This window comes from Caretta caretta, chromosome 15 (assembly GCF_965140235.1).
Source record: "Caretta caretta isolate rCarCar2 chromosome 15, rCarCar1.hap1, whole genome shotgun sequence".
In the NCBI taxonomy this organism is placed as follows: Eukaryota; Metazoa; Chordata; order Testudines; family Cheloniidae; genus Caretta; species Caretta caretta.
The window spans coordinates 10689514-10711590 of NC_134220.1; the positions used below are offsets into that span (position 1 = coordinate 10689514).

General features: G+C 50.7%; 2 non-coding genes across 2 annotated transcripts in view; one reads left to right on the forward strand and one right to left on the reverse strand.

Moving 5' to 3' along the window:
* Positions 1-21622, reverse strand: part of LOC125623235 (uncharacterized) — a 95594-nt gene extending 73972 nt beyond the window's left edge. The window contains exons 1-5 of the transcript XR_012665178.1: positions 20540-21622; positions 18014-19755; positions 17331-17388; positions 13937-14072; positions 6626-6761 (exon numbers count right to left, since the gene is read on the reverse strand). This is a non-coding gene — a transcript (uncharacterized LOC125623235). The remainder of the gene's footprint in view (positions 1-6625; positions 6762-13936; positions 14073-17330; positions 17389-18013; positions 19756-20539) is intronic.
* On the forward strand, positions 16925-17115 carry LOC125623265 (U2 spliceosomal RNA). The gene has a single exon (XR_007352948.1). It is a non-coding gene; the product is annotated as a U2 spliceosomal RNA (small nuclear RNA).
* Positions 21623-22077: the final 455 nt, after the last annotated feature.

A 22077-nucleotide genomic window follows, 5' to 3' on the forward strand; every position in this document is an offset into this window, starting at 1 on the left:
TCCAGCGAGAAACTGCTGAATTGGAATTCATTTGCAAATTGGATACTATTAATTTAGGCTTAAATAGAGACTGGGAGTGGCTAAGTCATTATGCAAGGTAGCCTATTTCCCCTTGTTTTTTCCTATAACCCCCCCAGATGTTCTGGTTTAACTTGGATTTAAACTTGGAGAGTGGTCAGTTTGGATGAGCTATTACCAGCAGGAGAGTGAGTTTGTGTGTGTGGTTTTTGGGAGGGGGGTGAGGGGGTGAGAGAACCTGGATTTGTGCAGGAAATGGTCCAACTTGATTATCATGCACATTGTGTAAAGAGTTGTCACTTTGGATGGGCTATCACCAGCAGGAGAGTGAATTTGTGTGTGGGGGGGTGGAGGGTGAGAAAACCTGGATTTGTGCTGGAAATGGCCCAACCTGATGATCACTTTAGATAGGCTATTACCAGCAGGACAGTGGGGTGGGAGGAGGTATGGTTTCATATTCTCTGTGTGTATATAAAGTCTGCTGCAGTTTCCACGGTATGCATCCGATGAAGTGAGCTGTAGCTCACGAAAGCTCATGCTCAAATAAATTGGTTAGTCTCTAAGGTGCCACAAGTACTGCTTTTCTTTTTGCGAATACAGACTAACACGGCTGTTACTCTGAAACCTATCCTATTCTAGTTACTGAACGTCTCTCATTGTTATCTTTACTATTTTAAGAATTAAATAGTTTTGAACTACATAATTACATTTTTATGAATTACAGCAGATTAAAATCATTGCAATTACTTAAAAGCGCTCTTCACTAACGTCCCAGCAGGAGGGAATTTTATGCTGGGACCCCCCAAGGGGAAGGGGAAGGTCTCAGGAACTTCTGAGAGAAGGGGAAGAGAGTCCCCTTGCTTCTTCTGCAGCTGGGGGAAGCCACATGCTTCTAGGTGGGAGGGTGGTTGAGACCAACTCCTACACTGCAGCTGGAGGCAACACCACATCAGGAAGGGATGGGGGTGTAATGCCTGCCAGGGAGACAACTGTCCAGGTTGCAGCTGAACCAGAGAGAAACTTGGCTCTAGGGAGCAGAGAGATGTGTCCCAGAGAAAGAGCAGGGAATCTCAGAAAGCACTGAGGTGGGTGAGGATTTCTGTAACAGAGGGAAGCAGGGTGCTTCTAAGTATGGGAGGGGCTGAGACTAGCTCCTTTCCAGCAGAAGGCCACATGCCCTCAGGCACAGGGGCAGGAGAGGTGTCCTCAGTCATTAAGGAAACTGTCCCCATTGTTAGCTGGCAGCTGAAGGAGGGGGCCCAGAGGAGGAAACTGGGGAAAGAATAGTGGGGATACAGGAGTGTCTCCTCATTAGTCACTTGGGGCAGGATGCTTAGGACCCTAGGGGGATGGCTGGCTCAGCATCCCTGCACCCAGGCACTCAGCCTGTGACCCAGGTTTTGAGAAGGACCTGTGTAACTGACCTCCTGGAGCTGACTTCTCAGGGACAGAGAGAGGAGTGGCGGAGGGTACCTCAATCCAGGTCCCGAGTTTTCAAGATGCTATTTCTGATAAGTTTTTGGAAACTAACTGTCTTTTTACATCAGGATGCAGCTCCAGTAACAGCAGGGGAGTTTAGACCAGGAAATTTCCCGGTGATCGTTGGCCAGAACACAAATGACCCAGCTGACGGGGGGGGGGGGGGGGGGGCAGGTGTTTCCCCAGGCTGCTGAGAGACGGGGAGCAGTTATGGAAAAGCTGCTGGGAAGAGGTTCAGCTGATCAAAGGGTAAACACAGCTAGCCCAGAGAGCAGGGATCGCAGGGGGGAGAGAGAGCACAGTGGTTTGAGCATTGGCCTGCTAAACTCAGCATTGTGAGTTCAATCCTCGAGGGGGGCCATTTAGGGATCTGGGGCAAAAATTGGGGATTGGTCCTGCTTTGAGCCAGATGTTGGACTAGATCCCTGCCAACCCTGATATTCTATGATCACAGCCCTCTAGGGGGCAGGGAAGGACTCAGTGCTGGGAGGGGGAAACACAGGGTAACCCCAAAAGGGGAGCTGGATTGCCTACATATGTACAGTCCTGGGGTTGGGAGACCACTCCCCAAAGGGCCAGCCAGTGTGCAGGATCCCCCTGGACCCTTATCTTGCCAGAGCCTGAGACATCAAAATGCCAGAAATAGGATTAAATTAAGAGCCCACACAAAGGGAAACACTGGAGGGAAAGAGAAGCCTGTGACTGATTACATGGGAGAGTCAAAGGACACCATGGGTAATGAACAAACTAACCTCAAACTACACTAACTGAACAGAGGGGTGTGGTATCAAAAAGATACTTGTAAACACCCATCTGTGATAAAATTTTGGTATTAATGTTAAGTTTTGGGGATAAGAATTTCAACACAGATGTTAAACTTTTTGAGAATGCTACTTTTCAATTAATACCTGAAAACAGGTTTAAACCTTATCACAGCAGAGAAAACATAAAAAAAAAAACCCTGGTTTGCTGTGTGTGAATGGGGAAACTGAGGCACGCTGCCTCATAGCCTTAATGGCTGGATGCCAAGAGAACTATAACAACAAACTACCTTTCAGATCAGTAAACTAAGAGGGGAGGTGTGATGCTCTGTACCTCGGGGGAACACCCTACACACCATGTTCATCTTTAGAAAATGATTGTGTGGTATGCAATGCAAAGTTTGTCATGTTGGGTGCCTTCGGAAGGCTCATCATGCACTGAGCATGGTTGTTATAGTGATGTTATAAGAAAAGGAGGACTTGTGGCACCTCAGAGACTAACCAATTTATTTGAGCATAAGCTTTCGTGAGCTACAGCTCACTGCATCCGATGAAGTGAGCTGTAGCTCACGAAAGCTTATGCTCAAATAAATTGGTTAGTCTCTAAGTCCTCCTTTTATTTTTTCGAATACAGACTAACACAGCTGCTACTCTGAAACCAGTGATATTATAGTAATTGTTACAGTATGGTTACAATTCCATGTATATAGTTATGAGGCTGAAAATGTATCCTCCTTGCTTAAAGCAAGCCCATGCAAAAACTCTCCAAGAACAGAGAGGCAGTTCACACCTCGTCAGGGCATGGATGGGGCCTGCTATGCAAGTGGAGAGCTGCATAAGGAGGCTTTCATCCCCAAGCCCTTTACCACCCATCAACCCCTAACCAGGGCGTGGGGCTATTCAGGGAGAACAAGGCTTTAAAAAGCCCTCTCCTAAGGGAGGAGAGAAGTTAGAGAACAGGAGCAGCTAATGTGAGTTTTGCAAGGCAGGTAACCAGATGAAGGAGGAGCAGGACCATGACCCTTGGGGTGAGTTTCTTCTGTGTGTGTGTGTGTGTTTGTGTGTGGTTGCTGCTTCAATGAAGGATATAGGGTATGTCTACACTACGGAATAAGGTCAAATTTATAGAAGTCGGTTTTTTAGAAATCGGTTTTATATATTCGAGTGTGTGTGTCCCCACAGAAAATGCTCTAAGTGCATTAACTCGGCGAAGTGCTTCCACAGTACCGAGGCTAGAGTCGACTTCCGGAGCGTTGCACTGTGGGTAACTATCCCACAGTTCCCGCAGTCTCCGCTGCCCATTGGAATTCTGGGTTGAGATCCCAATGCCTGATGGGGCTAAATGGGATGATGGGGGGAGGGATAGCTCAGTGGTTTGAGCATTGGCCTGCTAAACCCAGGGTTGTGAGTTCAATCCTTGAGGGGGCCATTTAGGGATCTGTGGCAAAAATTGGGGATTGGTCCTGCTTTGAGCAGGGGGTTGGACTAGATGACCTCCTGAGGTCCCTTCCAACCCTGATATTCTATGATTCTATGAAAACATTGTCACAGGTGGTTCTGAGTACATATCGTCAGGCCCCCGTTCCCTCCCTCCCTCCGTGAAAGCAAGGACAGACAATCGTTTCGCGCCTTTTTTCTTGAGTTACCTGTGCAGACGCCATACCACGGCAAGCATGGAGCCTGCTCAGGTAACCATCACCGTATGTCTCCTGGGTGCTGGCAGACGCGGTACGGCATTGCTACACAGTAGCAGCAACCCATTGCCTTCTGGCAGCAGACGGTGCAGTACGACTGGTAGCTGTCATCGTCATGTCCGAGGTGCTCCTGGCCACGTTGGCTGGGAGCGCCTGGGCAGACATGGGCGCAGGGACTAACTTTGGAGTGACTTGACCAGGTCATTCTCTTTAGTCCTGCAGTCACTCCTATTGAACTGTCTTATGGTGAGCAGGCAGGGGATACGGATGGCTAGCAGTCGTACTGTACCATCTTCTGCCGGGCAGGCAAGAGATGAGGATGGCTAGCAGTCGTACTGTACCATCTTCTGCTGAGCAGCCATGAGATGTGGATAGCATGCAGTCCTTCTGCACCGTCTGCTGCCCGCCAAAGATGTAAAAGATAGATGGAGTGGATCAAAACAAGAAATAGACCAGATCTGTTTTGTACTCATTTGCCTCCTCCCCCGTCTAGGGGACTCATTCCTCTAGGTCACACTGCAGTCACTCACAGAGAAGGTGCAGCGAGGTAAATCTAGCCATGTATCAGAGGCCAGACGAACCTCCTTGTTCCAATAAGAACAATAACTTAGGTGCACCATTTCTTATTGGAACCCTCCGTGAAGTCCTGCCTGAAATACTCCTTGATGTAAAGCCACCCCCTTTGTTGATTTTAGCTCCCTGAAGCCAACCCTGTAAGCCATGTCGTCAGTCGCCCCCTCCCTCCGTCAGAGCAACGGCAGACAATCGTTCTGCGCCTTTTTTCTGTGCGGACGCCATACCAAGGCAAGCATGGAGGCCACTCAGCTCACTTTGGCAATTAGGAGCACATTAAACACCACACGCATTATCCAGCAGTATATGCAGCACCAGAACCTGGCAGAGCGATACCGGGCGAGGAGGCAACATCAGCGCGGTCAAGTGAGTGATCAGGACATGGACACAGATTTCTCTGAAAGCATGGGCCCTGCCAATGCATGCATCATGGTGCTAATGGGGCAGGTTCATGCTGTGGAACGCCGATTCTGGGTTCAGGAAACAAGCACAGACTGGTGGGACCGCATAGTGTTGCGGGTCTGGGACGATTCCCAGTGGCTGCGAAACTTTCGCATGCATAAGGGCACTTTTATGGAACCATCAACCCCTAACCAGGGGGTGGGGCTATTCAGGGAGAACAAGGCTTTAAAAAGCCCTCTCCTAAGGGAGGAGAGAAGTTAGAGAACAGGAGCAGCTAATGTGAGTTTTGCAAGGCAGGTAACCAGATGAAGGAGGAGCAGGTCCATGACCCTTGGGGTGAGTTTCTTCTCTGTGGTGTGGTGCGTGTAGTGTAGTGTGGTTGCTGCTTCAATGAAGGATATAGTGTGGTCTGTTCATTTGAGGGAACTTGTGCTGAGCCTAGTGGCCTGTTAGGAAAGTTGAGAGCTTCTTAAGGAGGCTGTGATGGCCAAGCCCTTGAGCATCCATCAACTCTTAGCAGGGTTTGGGGCTCCTCAGGGAGAACGAGTCTTTAAAAAGCCTGCTCCTAAGGGATGAGGGATGCTTGGGAACAGGAAACTTTCAGCCCATGGGGTGAGTTTGTGGTCTGTGTGTGTGGTGTGCTGGGTTTGTTCGAGGGAGCCTGTGCTGAGCCTAGCGGACTGTAATGCAAGGCTGAGAGCGTGTTCTTGAGGCTTTCATCCCCCCATCCCTGTAGGACCTGCCAATCCTTCACTCGGGGCTGGGGCTAATCGTGGAGAACGAGTCTCTAAAAAGCCTGCTCCTAAGCGACCAAAGGAGCTAGGGAACAGGAGAGCTCTGCGAGGGAGTTCTCCAGGTGAAGGAGGAGCGACTACGTGACCCTTGGGATGAGTTTGTTGTCTGTAGCACAGGCACTGACTGGTGGGTGCTTTGGAAGAGGGGTAGGTGTGCTTGGGGAGAGAGGGTGAAGGGGGCACTCTGCCAGTTTTGGGGGGGAAGCAATTGTCAGCATTTATACAACGCCAATTTTCTGTTAGCCGACGCCCAAGGATGTTTGGTGAGGTGCCAGCTATGCCCGTTTATACCATCCGTGACTTTAACCGCTAGGACGCACTGTCCCTTCGCGGCGGGCAGCCCGGGCTAGGCTGACGGATGCCCCAAGGTCCTAACCACCCGTGACTTTAACTGCTAGAGCTCAGAGCTCCTTCGCAGCGGGCAGTCAATACTGACTGACAGGTGCCCCAATGGCAGCACTAAGAGCCTCTCCACACCCGTGACTTTAACTGCTAGAGCTCAGAGCTCCTTCACAGCGGGCAGCCAGGATTGACTGACAGGTGCCCCAAGAGTTTCCCCCTGGAGGCGGCACAACTCAACACTAGGCTCTTAGTACTCTCACCTAATGGCCAGGCTTTAGAGCCAAAACGGCTGAGGTTCTTTAATTGTGTTGGCTGCTTTACAGTAAACCAGAGAAAACAAGTCAGGCTTATGCACAAATGGTTACCAAAATTTATTAAGCTAGATTCTAATCATGTGGTTACAAAATTGCTAGTGCCTACTTATTTAAATGTAGAGATGTTACACACACAAACAAGTTACAAAACTGAAGCCACAATCCCAAAGAAAGAAAACAAAGTATAGAGCTCTATTTCAAAATATGTGTACACTAAAGATAGGAGATCAGGTGTGGGTGCTTCTTACCCTCCTTGCATCTCTCGATTCCAGCGGTGCCAAGCCAGGATCGGTCACTCAATTCCGCGGAAAGACGAATAAGGGACAAGGCGTAGGGACCCTCTTAGCTGCAGAGTTCCCAGAAGTTACCTACTTCAGGACAGGCCTAACAAAGAAAACAACAGAACGCCACTAGCCGTCACCTTCAGCCCCCAACTAAAACCCCTCCAACGCATTATTAAGGATCTACAACCTATCCTAAAGGATGACCCAACACTCTCACAAATCTTGGGAGACAGGCCAGTCCTTGCCTACAGACAGCCCCGCAACCTGAAGCAAATACTCACCAACAACCACATACCACACAACAGAACCACTAACCCAGGAACTTATCCTTGCAACAAAGCCCGTTGCCAATTGTGCCCACATATCTATTCAGGGGACACCATCACAGGGCCTAATCACATCAGCCACACTATCAGAGGCTCGTTCACCTGCACATCCACCAATGTGATATATGCCATCATGTGCCAGCAATGCCCCTCTGCCATGTACATTGGTCAAACTGGACAGTCTCTACGTAAAAGAATAAATGGACACAAATCAGATGTCAAGAATTATAACATTCATAAACCAGTCGGAGAACACTTCAATCTCTCTGGTCACGCAATCACAGACATGAAGGTCGCTATCTTACAACAAAAAAACTTCAAATCCAGACTCCAGCGAGAAACTGCTGAATTGGAATTCATTTGCAAATTGGATACTATTAATTTAGGCTTAAATAGAGACTGGGAGTGGCTAAGTCATTATGCAAGGTAGCCTATTTCCCCTTGTTTTTTCCTATAACCCCCCCAGATGTTCTGGTTTAACTTGGATTTAAACTTGGAGAGTGGTCAGTTTGGATGAGCTATTACCAGCAGGAGAGTGAGTTTGTGTGTGTGGTTTTTGGGAGGGGGGTGAGGGGGTGAGAGAACCTGGATTTGTGCAGGAAATGGTCCAACTTGATTATCATGCACATTGTGTAAAGAGTTGTCACTTTGGATGGGCTATCACCAGCAGGAGAGTGAATTTGTGTGTGGGGGGGTGGAGGGTGAGAAAACCTGGATTTGTGCTGGAAATGGCCCAACCTGATGATCACTTTAGATAGGCTATTACCAGCAGGACAGTGGGGTGGGAGGAGGTATGGTTTCATATTCTCTGTGTGTATATAAAGTCTGCTGCAGTTTCCACGGTATGCATCCGATGAAGTGAGCTGTAGCTCACGAAAGCTCATGCTCAAATAAATTGGTTAGTCTCTAAGGTGCCACAAGTACTGCTTTTCTTTTTGCGAATACAGACTAACACGGCTGTTACTCTGAAACCTATCCTATTCTAGTTACTGAACGTCTCTCATTGTTATCTTTACTATTTTAAGAATTAAATAGTTTTGAACTACATAATTACATTTTTATGAATTACAGCAGATTAAAATCATTGCAATTACTTAAAAGCGCTCTTCACTAACGTCCCAGCAGGAGGGAATTTTATGCTGGGACCCCCCAAGGGGAAGGGGAAGGTCTCAGGAACTTCTGAGAGAAGGGGAAGAGAGTCCCCTTGCTTCTTCTGCAGCTGGGGGAAGCCACATGCTTCTAGGTGGGAGGGTGGTTGAGACCAACTCCTACACTGCAGCTGGAGGCAACACCACATCAGGAAGGGATGGGGGTGTAATGCCTGCCAGGGAGACAACTGTCCAGGTTGCAGCTGAACCAGAGAGAAACTTGGCTCTAGGGAGCAGAGAGATGTGTCCCAGAGAAAGAGCAGGGAATCTCAGAAAGCACTGAGGTGGGTGAGGATTTCTGTAACAGAGGGAAGCAGGGTGCTTCTAAGTATGGGAGGGGCTGAGACTAGCTCCTTTCCAGCAGAAGGCCACATGCCCTCAGGCACAGGGGCAGGAGAGGTGTCCTCAGTCATTAAGGAAACTGTCCCCATTGTTAGCTGGCAGCTGAAGGAGGGGGCCCAGAGGAGGAAACTGGGGAAAGAATAGTGGGGATACAGGAGTGTCTCCTCATTAGTCACTTGGGGCAGGATGCTTAGGACCCTAGGGGGATGGCTGGCTCAGCATCCCTGCACCCAGGCACTCAGCCTGTGACCCAGGTTTTGAGAAGGACCTGTGTAACTGACCTCCTGGAGCTGACTTCTCAGGGACAGAGAGAGGAGTGGCGGAGGGTACCTCAATCCAGGTCCCGAGTTTTCAAGATGCTATTTCTGATAAGTTTTTGGAAACTAACTGTCTTTTTACATCAGGATGCAGCTCCAGTAACAGCAGGGGAGTTTAGACCAGGAAATTTCCCGGTGATCGTTGGCCAGAACACAAATGACCCAGCTGACGGGGGGGGGGGGGGCAGGTGTTTCCCCAGGCTGCTGAGAGACGGGGAGCAGTTATGGAAAAGCTGCTGGGAAGAGGTTCAGCTGATCAAAGGGTAAACACAGCTAGCCCAGAGAGCAGGGATCGCAGGGGGGAGAGAGAGCACAGTGGTTTGAGCATTGGCCTGCTAAACTCAGCGTTGTGAGTTCAATCCTCGAGGGGGGCCATTTAGGGATCTGGGGCAAAAATTGGGGATTGGTCCTGCTTTGAGCCAGATGTTGGACTAGATCCCTGCCAACCCTGATATTCTATGATCACAGCCCTCTAGGGGGCAGGGAAGGACTCAGTGCTGGGAGGGGGAAACACAGGGTAACCCCAAAAGGGGAGCTGGATTGCCTACATATGTACAGTCCTGGGGTTGGGAGACCACTCCCCAAAGGGCCAGCCAGTGTGCAGGATCCCCCTGGACCCTTATCTTGCCAGAGCCTGAGACATCAAAATGCCAGAAATAGGATTAAATTAAGAGCCCACACAAAGGGAAACACTGGAGGGAAAGAGAAGCCTGTGACTGATTACATGGGAGAGTCAAAGGACACCATGGGTAATGAACAAACTAACCTCAAACTACACTAACTGAACAGAGGGGTGTGGTATCAAAAAGATACTTGTAAACACCCATCTGTGATAAAATTTTGGTATTAATGTTAAGTTTTGGGGATAAGAATTTCAACACAGATGTTAAACTTTTTGAGAATGCTACTTTTCAATTAATACCTGAAAACAGGTTTAAACCTTATCACAGCAGAGAAAACATAAAAAAAAAAACCCTGGTTTGCTGTGTGTGAATGGGGAAACTGAGGCACGCTGCCTCATAGCCTTAATGGCTGGATGCCAAGAGAACTATAACAACAAACTACCTTTCAGATCAGTAAACTAAGAGGGGAGGTGTGATGCTCTGTACCTCGGGGGAACACCCTACACACCATGTTCATCTTTAGAAAATGATTGTGTGGTATGCAATGCAAAGTTTGTCATGTTGGGTGCCTTCGGAAGGCTCATCATGCACTGAGCATGGTTGTTATAGTGATGTTATAAGAAAAGGAGGACTTGTGGCACCTCAGAGACTAACCAATTTATTTGAGCATAAGCTTTCGTGAGCTACAGCTCACTGCATCCGATGAAGTGAGCTGTAGCTCACGAAAGCTTATGCTCAAATAAATTGGTTAGTCTCTAAGTCCTCCTTTTATTTTTTCGAATACAGACTAACACAGCTGCTACTCTGAAACCAGTGATATTATAGTAATTGTTACAGTATGGTTACAATTTCATGTATATAGTTATGAGGCTGAAAATGTATCCTCCTTGCTTAAAGCAAGCCCATGCAAAAACTCTCCAAGAACAGAGAGGCAGTTCACACCTCGTCAGGGCATGGATGGGGCCTGCTATGCAAGTGGAGAGCTGCATAAGGAGGCTTTCATCCCCAAGCCCTTTACCACCCATCAACCCCTAACCAGGGCGTGGGGCTATTCAGGGAGAACAAGGCTTTAAAAAGCCCTCTCCTAAGGGAGGAGAGAAGTTAGAGAACAGGAGCAGCTAATGTGAGTTTTGCAAGGCAGGTAACCAGATGAAGGAGGAGCAGGACCATGACCCTTGGGGTGAGTTTCTTCTGTGTGTGTGTGTGTGTTTGTGTGTGGTTGCTGCTTCAATGAAGGATATAGGGTATGTCTACACTACGGAATAAGGTCAAATTTATAGAAGTCGGTTTTTTAGAAATCGGTTTTATATATTCGAGTGTGTGTGTCCCCACAGAAAATGCTCTAAGTGCATTAACTCGGCGAAGTGCTTCCACAGTACCGAGGCTAGAGTCGACTTCCGGAGCGTTGCACTGTGGGTAACTATCCCACAGTTCCCGCAGTCTCCGCTGCCCATTGGAATTCTGGGTTGAGATCCCAATGCCTGATGGGGCTAAATGGGATGATGGGGGGAGGGATAGCTCAGTGGTTTGAGCATTGGCCTGCTAAACCCAGGGTTGTGAGTTCAGTCCTTGAGGGGGCCATTTAGGGATCTGTGGCAAAAATTGGGGATTGGTCCTGCTTTGAGCAGGGGGTTGGACTAGATGACCTCCTGAGGTCCCTTCCAACCCTGATATTCTATGATTCTATGAAAACATTGTCACAGGTGGTTCTGAGTACATATCGTCAGGCCCCCGTTCCCTCCCTCCCTCCGTGAAAGCAAGGACAGACAATCGTTTCGCGCCTTTTTTCTTGAGTTACCTGTGCAGACGCCATACCACGGCAAGCATGGAGCCTGCTCAGGTAACCATCACCGTATGTCTCCTGGGTGCTGGCAGACGCGGTACGGCATTGCTACACAGTAGCAGCAACCCATTGCCTTCTGGCAGCAGACGGTGCAGTACGACTGGTAGCTGTCATCGTCATGTCCGAGGTGCTCCTGGCCACGTTGGCTGGGAGCGCCTGGGCAGACATGGGCGCAGGGACTAACTTTGGAGTGACTTGACCAGGTCATTCTCTTTAGTCCTGCAGTCACTCCTATTGAACTGTCTTATGGTGAGCAGGCAGGGGATACGGATGGCTAGCAGTCGTACTGTACCATCTTCTGCCGGGCAGGCAAGAGATGAGGATGGCTAGCAGTCGTACTGTACCATCTTCTGCTGAGCAGCCATGAGATGTGGATAGCATGCAGTCCTTCTGCACCGTCTGCTGCCCGCCAAAGATGTAAAAGATAGATGGAGTGGATCAAAACAAGAAATAGACCAGATCTGTTTTGTACTCATTTGCCTCCTCCCCCGTCTAGGGGACTCATTCCTCTAGGTCACACTGCAGTCACTCACAGAGAAGGTGCAGCGAGGTAAATCTAGCCATGTATCAGAGGCCAGACGAACCTCCTTGTTCCAATAAGAACAATAACTTAGGTGCACCATTTCTTATTGGAACCCTCCGTGAAGTCCTGCCTGAAATACTCCTTGATGTAAAGCCACCCCCTTTGTTGATTTTAGCTCCCTGAAGCCAACCCTGTAAGCCATGTCGTCAGTCGCCCCCTCCCTCCGTCAGAGCAACGGCAGACAATCGTTCTGCGCCTTTTTTCTGTGCGGACGCCATACCAAGGCAAGCATGGAGGCCACTCAGCTCACTTTGGCAATTAGGAGCACATTAAACACCACACGCATTATCCAGCAGTATATGCAGCACCAGAACCTGGCAGAGCGATACCGGGCGAGGAGGCAACATCAGCGCGGTCAAGTGAGTGATCAGGACATGGACACAGATTTCTCTGAAAGCATGGGCCCTGCCAATGCATGCATCATGGTGCTAATGGGGCAGGTTCATGCTGTGGAACGCCGATTCTGGGTTCAGGAAACAAGCACAGACTGGTGGGACCGCATAGTGTTGCGGGTCTGGGACGATTCCCAGTGGCTGCGAAACTTTCGCATGCATAAGGGCACTTTTATGGAACCATCAACCCCTAACCAGGGGGTGGGGCTATTCAGGGAGAACAAGGCTTTAAAAAGCCCTCTCCTAAGGGAGGAGAGAAGTTAGAGAACAGGAGCAGCTAATGTGAGTTTTGCAAGGCAGGTAACCAGATGAAGGAGGAGCAGGTCCATGACCCTTGGGGTGAGTTTCTTCTCTGTGGTGTGGTGCGTGTAGTGTAGTGTGGTTGCTGCTTCAATGAAGGATATAGTGTGGTCTGTTCATTTGAGGGAACTTGTGCTGAGCCTAGTGGCCTGTTAGGAAAGTTGAGAGCTTCTTAAGGAGGCTGTGATGGCCAAGCCCTTGAGCATCCATCAACTCTTAGCAGGGTTTGGGGCTCCTCAGGGAGAACGAGTCTTTAAAAAGCCTGCTCCTAAGGGATGAGGGATGCTTGGGAACAGGAAACTTTCAGCCCATGGGGTGAGTTTGTGGTCTGTGTGTGTGGTGTGCTGGGTTTGTTCGAGGGAGCCTGTGCTGAGCCTAGCGGACTGTAATGCAAGGCTGAGAGCGTGTTCTTGAGGCTTTCATCCCCCCATCCCTGTAGGACCTGCCAATCCTTCACTCGGGGCTGGGGCTAATCGTGGAGAACGAGTCTCTAAAAAGCCTGCTCCTAAGCGACCAAAGGAGCTAGGGAACAGGAGAGCTCTGCGAGGGAGTTCTCCAGGTGAAGGAGGAGCGACTACGTGACCCTTGGGATGAGTTTGTTGTCTGTAGCACAGGCACTGACTGGTGGGTGCTTTGGAAGAGGGGTAGGTGTGCTTGGGGAGAGAGGGTGAAGGGGGCACTCTGCCAGTTTTGGGGGGGAAGCAATTGTCAGCATTTATACAACGCCAATTTTCTGTTAGCCGACGCCCAAGGATGTTTGGTGAGGTGCCAGCTATGCCCGTTTATACCATCCGTGACTTTAACCGCTAGGACGCACTGTCCCTTCGCGGCGGGCAGCCCGGGCTAGGCTGACGGATGCCCCAAGGTCCTAACCACCCGTGACTTTAACTGCTAGAGCTCAGAGCTCCTTCGCAGCGGGCAGTCAATACTGACTGACAGGTGCCCCAATGGCAGCACTAAGAGCCTCTCCACACCCGTGACTTTAACTGCTAGAGCTCAGAGCTCCTTCACAGCGGGCAGCCAGGATTGACTGACAGGTGCCCCAAGAGTTTCCCCCTGGAGGCGGCACAACTCAACACTAGGCTCTTAGTACTCTCACCTAATGGCCAGGCTTTAGAGCCAAAACGGCTGAGGTTCTTTAATTGTGTTGGCTGCTTTACAGTAAACCAGAGAAAACAAGTCAGGCTTATGCACAAATGGTTACCAAAATTTATTAAGCTAGATTCTAATCATGTGGTTACAAAATTGCTAGTGCCTACTTATTTAAATGTAGAGATGTTACACACACAAACAAGTTACAAAACTGAAGCCACAATCCCAAAGAAAGAAAACAAAGTATAGAGCTCTATTTCAAAATATGTGTACACTAAAGATAGGAGATCAGGTGTGGGTGCTTCTTACCCTCCTTGCATCTCTCGATTCCAGCGGTGCCAAGCCAGGATCGGTCACTCAATTCCGCGGAAAGACGAATAAGGGACAAGGCGTAGGGACCCTCTTAGCTGCAGAGTTCCCAGAAGTTACCTACTTCAGGACAGGCCTAACAAAGAAAACAACAGAACGCCACTAGCCGTCACCTTCAGCCCCCAACTAAAACCCCTCCAACGCATTATTAAGGATCTACAACCTATCCTAAAGGATGACCCAACACTCTCACAAATCTTGGGAGACAGGCCAGTCCTTGCCTACAGACAGCCCCGCAACCTGAAGCAAATACTCACCAACAACCACATACCACACAACAGAACCACTAACCCAGGAACTTATCCTTGCAACAAAGCCCGTTGCCAATTGTGCCCACATATCTATTCAGGGGACACCATCACAGGGCCTAATCACATCAGCCACACTATCAGAGGCTCGTTCACCTGCACATCCACCAATGTGATATATGCCATCATGTGCCAGCAATGCCCCTCTGCCATGTACATTGGTCAAACTGGACAGTCTCTACGTAAAAGAATAAATGGACACAAATCAGATGTCAAGAATTATAACATTCATAAACCAGTCGGAGAACACTTCAATCTCTCTGGTCACGCAATCACAGACATGAAGGTCGCTATCTTACAACAAAAAAACTTCAAATCCAGACTCCAGCGAGAAACTGCTGAATTGGAATTCATTTGCAAATTGGATACTATTAATTTAGGCTTAAATAGAGACTGGGAGTGGCTAAGTCATTATGCAAGGTAGCCTATTTCCCCTTGTTTTTTCCTATAACCCCCCCAGATGTTCTGGTTTAACTTGGATTTAAACTTGGAGAGTGGTCAGTTTGGATGAGCTATTACCAGCAGGAGAGTGAGTTTGTGTGTGTGGTTTTTGGGAGGGGGGTGAGAGAACCTGGATTTGTGCAGGAAATGGTCCAACTTGATTATCATGCACATTGTGTAAAGAGTTGTCACTTTGGATGGGCTATCACCAGCAGGAGAGTGAATTTGTGTGTGGGGGGGTGGAGGGTGAGAAAACCTGGATTTGTGCTGGAAATGGCCCAACCTGATGATCACTTTAGATAGGCTATTACCAGCAGGACAGTGGGGTGGGAGGAGGTATGGTTTCATATTCTCTGTGTGTATATAAAGTCTGCTGCAGTTTCCACGGTATGCATCCGATGAAGTGAGCTGTAGCTCACGAAAGCTCATGCTCAAATAAATTGGTTAGTCTCTAAGGTGCCACAAGTACTGCTTTTCTTTTTGCGAATACAGACTAACACGGCTGTTACTCTGAAACCTATCCTATTCTAGTTACTGAACGTCTCTCATTGTTATCTTTACTATTTTAAGAATTAAATAGTTTTGAACTACATAATTACATTTTTATGAATTACAGCAGATTAAAATCATTGCAATTACTTAAAAGCGCTCTTCACTAACGTCCCAGCAGGAGGGAATTTTATGCTGGGACCCCCCAAGGGGAAGGGGAAGGTCTCAGGAACTTCTGAGAGAAGGGGAAGAGAGTCCCCTTGCTTCTTCTGCAGCTGGGGGAAGCCACATGCTTCTAGGTGGGAGGGTGGTTGAGACCAACTCCTACACTGCAGCTGGAGGCAACACCACATCAGGAAGGGATGGGGGTGTAATGCCTGCCAGGGAGACAACTGTCCAGGTTGCAGCTGAACCAGAGAGAAACCCGGCTCTAGGGAGCAGAGAGATGTGTCCCAGAGAAAGAGCAGGGAATCTCAGAAAGCACTGAGGTGAGTGAGGATTTCTGTAACACAGGGAAGCAGGGTGCTTCTAAGTATGGGAGGGGCTGAGACTAGCTCCTTTCCAGCAGAAGGCCACATGCCCTCAGGCACAGGGGCAGGAGAGGTGTTGTCAGTGATTAAGGAAACTGTCCCAGTTGTTAGCTGGCAGAGTTCTGCAGCTGAAGGAGGGGGCCCAGAGGAGGAAACTGGGGAAGGAATAGTGGAGGTACAGGAGTGTCTCCTCCCTAGTCACTTGGGGCAGGATGCTTAGGACACTAGGAGGATGGCTGGCTCAGCATCCCTGCACCCAGGCACTCTCTCCATGCTTGTCTAAAGATTACCATTCTCTCTTTGGCTTGTCGTCACTGTGTGCGTCCTCTGTGTTTTCTCAAGATAAATGAGCGGTCCTTGGGGAGACCGAAGTGAACACGGAGAGAGAAGTCTGCCTAGAAAATGCTGCAAGAAAAGCAATCTGCCCTAAGCATTCTGTGCAGCGAAAGAGAATCACAGAATATCAGGGTTGGAAGGGACCGCAGGAGGTCATCTAGTCCAACCCCCTGCAGGGCCAATCCCCAATTTTTGCCCCAGATCCCTAAATGGCCCCCTCAAGGATTGAACTCACTCACAACCCTGGGTTTAGCAGGCCAGTGCTCAAACCACTGAGCTATCCGTGGCAGGCACCAGTCTCCTCTAGCAGAAGCCCCTAGCCCCACTACTCTGCCGCAGGGCAGAAGCCCTGAGCTCCCCGTCCCCAGTCTGTGGTAGGTGGAGAACGGACAGGGGGAAATGTGGAGCTCCAGGATCCGCACTGTAACTGTAAAAGAGCCGCATGCGGTTTGGCCACCCCGGCCGGATAGCGCTTGCTCACATTTTCTTTGATCTGTTTTGCTGCAAGAGTTAACAGTGACTGAGTACGTCACAGGAAGTGGGTGGGTTTATGCAATTTAGGAGTATGCGGCAGCAGCCAGGGAAAGCAGCGAGATGAACCCAAGTAACCAGACTGAAAGAATTCTCGGTCCTTGAGCAGAATTGTGTGTTGAGTTCTTGCTTGAATTATTACATTGGAGTCATTTAGGGGGAGCGATTGTCACTGAGAGTTTCCTAGTTGTCAAAGTCTCATTGAGGGCATTTGGTCCCTGTCTGGGAGCTCCTCGTGGTGACATAGAAAGCTGTGGCAGAGGTAGGGCTGCCTCGTTTTTCAGTGTATTGTTATCGCTTCTCGGCCTTTTGGCTAAGATCAAGTGTAGTATCTGTTCTTATCAGTTTAATATCTGATACGTCCTCTATCTGAGGACTATATATTAAATGGATTTTTGGAACAGGGAGATGGAATAGGAGCTTGCTCCATCCACTCCACGCATCGACCTGGTATTGCAGTACCTCCAGGAACGGTGCACCTCCCCTTGGGGAGACTATTGTGGTTAAAAAATAGAATTAGTTGAATTTGGTAGACCCAATACTGACTTGGATTCTCACTATATTCTCTGGGTGGCATATCACTGATGCTTTAAGAACTCGCACACCCCAGTCTGGGTGTATGCTGGTTACATACTATGTATGTATCTCGTGAGCCTTGTAACAGATACGTGCCTTAAGCTTGACCCCGATGTATCCTACCTTCCTTCTTAACTTGCGTGAACTTGATTCCGTGTACATAGGCCAAACCGGACTGTCTCTACGCAAAAGAATAAAATGGACACAAATCAGACATTAGGAGAGCGCTTCAATCTCCCTGGACACTCAACAGACTTAAAAGCGGCCATTCTTCAAAGACAGAAACTTCAAAAACAGACTTCAACGAGAAACTGCAGAACTGGAATTAATTTGCAAACTTGACACCATCACATTAGGCCTGAATAAAGCCTGGGAGTGGCTGGGTCACTCCAAAATGTAATTTTCCCTCTGTTGATACTCACTCCTTCTTGTCAACTGTTGGGAATGGGCCACATCCACCCCTGATTGAATTGGCCTCGTTAGCACTGACCGCCCCCCCCCCCCCCCACACCCTTGATAAGGCAACTCCCATCTTTTCATGGGCTGTATATTTATACCTGCCTCCTGTATTTTTCACTCCATGCATCTGATGAAGTGATACTTACTTTTTAGAACCTGGATTAAACAACTGTGTGAATTAATTAGACTTGGTTGTATTCTTCTCCCCACCCAGCATATGTTCCATGGATCTTGATTTGTGAGACCATGTGAAGGCACTAGGTGTCCTACTGCACCCAGAGGTCCCCGTCCTGATTTCTTTTTTTTTTCCCAAACCTACTATAAAAATTCTAACTCATGATACTTACCGTCTCCTTCTTAGGCTGTGACTTGGGACAGGCCACTTAACGGAGGTGGGAGCCTGCAGCGTGAAGATTAAGGTCATCCACAGGAGCTTTGTGATGAGCGTACATGATCTAGTGCTTGTGGCAGGCTTTCCCACTGTGGAGTGCTCCTCGTTACTCTTCCATTCACTCTCTTTTTGTGGGGATCGATTTACCTCTGTCAGGCACTCAGTGAGAGAGTTGCTTCCCCCGCCCTTGCAGTTGTTTATTTTTCTACCAAGCTTTGAAATCCGAACCAGCAGGTGGCGCCATCGCTCCACAGCCGACCCTAGAGAGGGGAACGTGAAGTCTGCTCTGCAGGCTGAGCAGAGCCGGCTGTTGGGACCCACAGGGCGTGCAGTCGACGGGCTCCTCTGCCCGGCATCGTAGCTATAAGCCTAGTACCTGTTCCAGCACCACGCCCCCACGTAGACTCTATTCCAAATAAAATCAACTTGGTTCCCCCAAATTACGACTCTGCTTGGATGAAAAGCGTCTTCTTCCATCTCCGGTTTTCCATGTACTACCCATGGATGGCATCCTCCAGGGTCCTCTCCAGCATAGTTCTCGCTCTCGGAGTGATGATGGAGCGCTCGGTGTTCTTGACCCGTGGCAGCAGGACTCCCAGCTCCCGACGTTCCTCCCACCACATCAAGTAGCTGCCGATATGCTTTTCCAGCTGTTGTGTTGCATTGCAGGCATGAGTCCAAAGTGGAGCAAAGACTCCACCGTCTCTTCCAAATATGGCTTCCAGGCGACCTCTTGGCTGGAAGGGGCCACGGCGATTCGCTTCCCGATGATGTCACGCACAGCACTCGCCACAAGGTTCCTCACCGTAGCATCCAGGCACATCGAAAGATGGAATGCGCAAGTGATCGCCGCAGCGTCAGACACATCACCCCTTCGAGGGATGTTGGTGCCCCTCCCTACCTGTGCTCGTTACTAGCCCTCCAAGGGAGTGACAGCCTCTTCTTCGCCAGCTGCCTTATGGAGCTGTTTGCCTTGTTGAGAGGTACCTTTGCCACAGCAGTTAGCACCAGGAAACCACGATCTGTATTTTTCAGGAGTTGTCGTACCAAATGCTCTCCTTTCCTGGGGCTCTACTGTGTGTCTTCGTGCGTCTGTCACTATTTCCTGTGCTGTAAAGTCAACTTCTTCCAGCACCACTTCATGGCTGAGCTGGGGCAGGGGCGAAAAGCATCTTGAACGCTGCGTATCATTCGGGACTACACGGTCAAACACAGCCATGGAGTATGAGAAGAGTCTCTCGGATGGGATGGCACGGTAGGATGAGGGCCCGTCCGAGGAGCTCCCTCATAGCCTTAGGACAGTTTGACCATTATTGCTTCTGAATCCTGGAATCTGCTGTCGGATCATAGTGGTGACTCAGGTGTTTCTTCTCCCGGCTTCCTGGCTGTAGTTATATCTAGACGCAGGGGCTCTGTGAGAATTCGCTGTGTTCCCCTGATTTCCATTCTTCCCCGATGGAATTTCTGCAGACAGGTCTTTAGTGAGCCTGTCTACAAGGCGGTCAAAGTCATTGAAGGATTCTGTCCCCCATCCCACTCAACTGGTCGTTTGAGGGACCCTGTGCTGAGTCTGGAGACCTGCTAGGCAAGTTGAGAGCTTCTTAAGAAGGCTTTGATGGCCAAGCCCTTTGGTGGGTGCTAACTCTTAATCGGTGGGTGGGGCTCCTCAGGGAGAACAAGACTTTTAAAAGCCTGCTCCTAAGGGACCAGGGGAACAGGAAAGTTTTGAGGGAGATTAGAGGGGAGTGGGGGGGGGGCGGGAAGAGGAGAAGATAAACTTCATTAACATTCTTTAAACTTAAAGTAAATAAAACCCCCCTGATGAAAACAAAAACAAGAAGAAAGGAAAGAGCTGCAGGAGTAAAAAGAGAATGCAGGCAGAAGTCCAGCAACAGAGTGGGGGCTATCCAGTTTATTGCACTGAACGTAGGATGTATGATTACCTGGCCTACAGGCCGGCGGCAGACTGCTACAACATGGCACACCATGCAGTAAGTTGTTGGACCATCTCTCCCTGGCTGTAGCTCTGAGGGAGTTGAGTGGGATGGGGGATAGTGCCCGACCCTTGGGGCACTCCACTTGACACCGGCTGCCAACTAGACATGGAGCCATTGATAACTACCCGTTGAGCCCGACAATCTAGCCAGCTTTCTACCCACCTTGTAGTGCATTCATCCAGCCCATACTTCCTTAACTTGCTGACAAGAATACCGTGGGAGACATTGCAATTACTTAAAAGCCCTCTTCACTAACGTCCCAGTTTAAAGACATTATGGATCACCGTCGCTTTCTGGATGAAAGGGTCAGCAATCTTATTTACATCTAGGTCCCTTGGTATTGTTTTGGGGATTGGGTGTGTGTGGGTGGGGGGGGGGGTGCTTACTGAAGTCTATAGTGCGCATAGGCGGCCAGTTCTAGGGCCCGTAGTGCCTGGGCACCAGGAATATTCCTGGCCGGGGTGACAGTAACTCTGCAGACTTACCTGTATGGGGGCTGGGGCCAGTTCCGGCCCCGGGAGGGGCGGGGCGGGGCGGGGCTGGGGGGTCAGCGTCCCCCAGCCCGCCCTTCAGGCCGCCCGAGCCGCACCACCCGGGGCGCCAGCGGCGGTTTAAAGGGCCGGGGGTTCCTGCCGCAGCAGCCACCAGGGAGGGGCAGCGACGTGACCTCACTGCCGCGACAGCGCGTTAAGGACCGTCCCTGGCCGCGGCCGCGCTCGGACGTCCTGCGACCGCTGCGGGAGGGTTCACTCTTGGGGAGAGGCAGCCGCCGGGAGCCGCGGGCCGAGCTGCTGCCTCTCCCCAAGCCACGGAAGCAGAGGCCCCCGCCCGGCCGCCCCAGCTGTTGGCTGCTGTTTCTCCCGGCAGAGCTAAATCCTGGGAGCTGAAGGGGGGGCCCCCCGCTCTCAGCGGGCGCCGGTCTCCTCCGGCAGAAGCCCCTGGCCCCCCCACCCTGCCGCAGGGCAGGCGCCCGAGTTCCCCCCGTCTGGAAGGTGGAGAACGGGCGGGGGGTGGGGAGCTCCTGGAGCCGGACTGGACCCGTAAAAGAGCCGCGTGTGGTTTGCCCCCCTCCCCCCGCCAGACAGCGCTTGCGCACATCTTCTCTGATCTGTTTTGCTGCCAGACTCAACGGTCACGGAGTACGTCACAGGGCGCGGCAGGAGGTGCAGAGGGAGGGGGGGGGGGGTGCGTGGTGCTTACCTGGGGCTCCTGGGCCGGGGGGGCCTCCACGCGCTGCTGCCCCCAGGCTCTGCCCCTGCAGCTTCCTATTGGCCACAGGGGCGCTTGGGGCAGAAGGAGCGTGTGTGGACAGACCCTGCTCACTCCGCCCAGGGGCCGCAGACCGGGGCCGGCAGCCAAGCGGAGCGAGCAGGCAGGAAGCCACCCCGCTGCCGGTGGTGGCGAAGGGTGCCCGGGGATGGAAGGCGGGGCGGAGGGAGAGACCCAGCCTCAAACAGCGCTGGAGTCGGTCCCCGGGCGGGCGGGGGTGAAAGGGAGCCGGTGCCCGCCCACACACAGCCCACATTAAAGCGCTGCTTGCTGCTTTTGCCTCCCCCGTCCACGGCCCTGCTGGTCGGGCCAGCACTGGCAGGGCCGCCGACAGGTGAGGGGGGAAGAGAAGAGCGAAGGGGCGGCGACGTGAAAGCGCTGCCACGGCAAAGGACGGTCCTTAAAGCGCTGCCGCAACGGCGCTTTAACGTCCCCGCGCCTTCCCCGTTGGCGCCCCTGCCGGTACGAACCCTTCTTCCCCCTTCCCTCCCCCCGCCAAGCCGCCAACGGGGGCGGGAGGGGGCAAAGGGAGCAGCCGTCCCAGGGCCGGCCATTTAAGAGGGCCTGGGGCTGCTGCTACTGGGCCGGAACCCCCGGCCCTTTAAACCGCTGACCCCCCCAGCCCCGCCCCGCCCCTCCCAGAATGGAAATGGTAGCAGCTAATTTAGGCACCATCATTTTGGATATATAGTTGGGATTATATTTTGCCAGGTGCATTACTTTGCATTTAACATTGAATTTCATCTGCCATTTT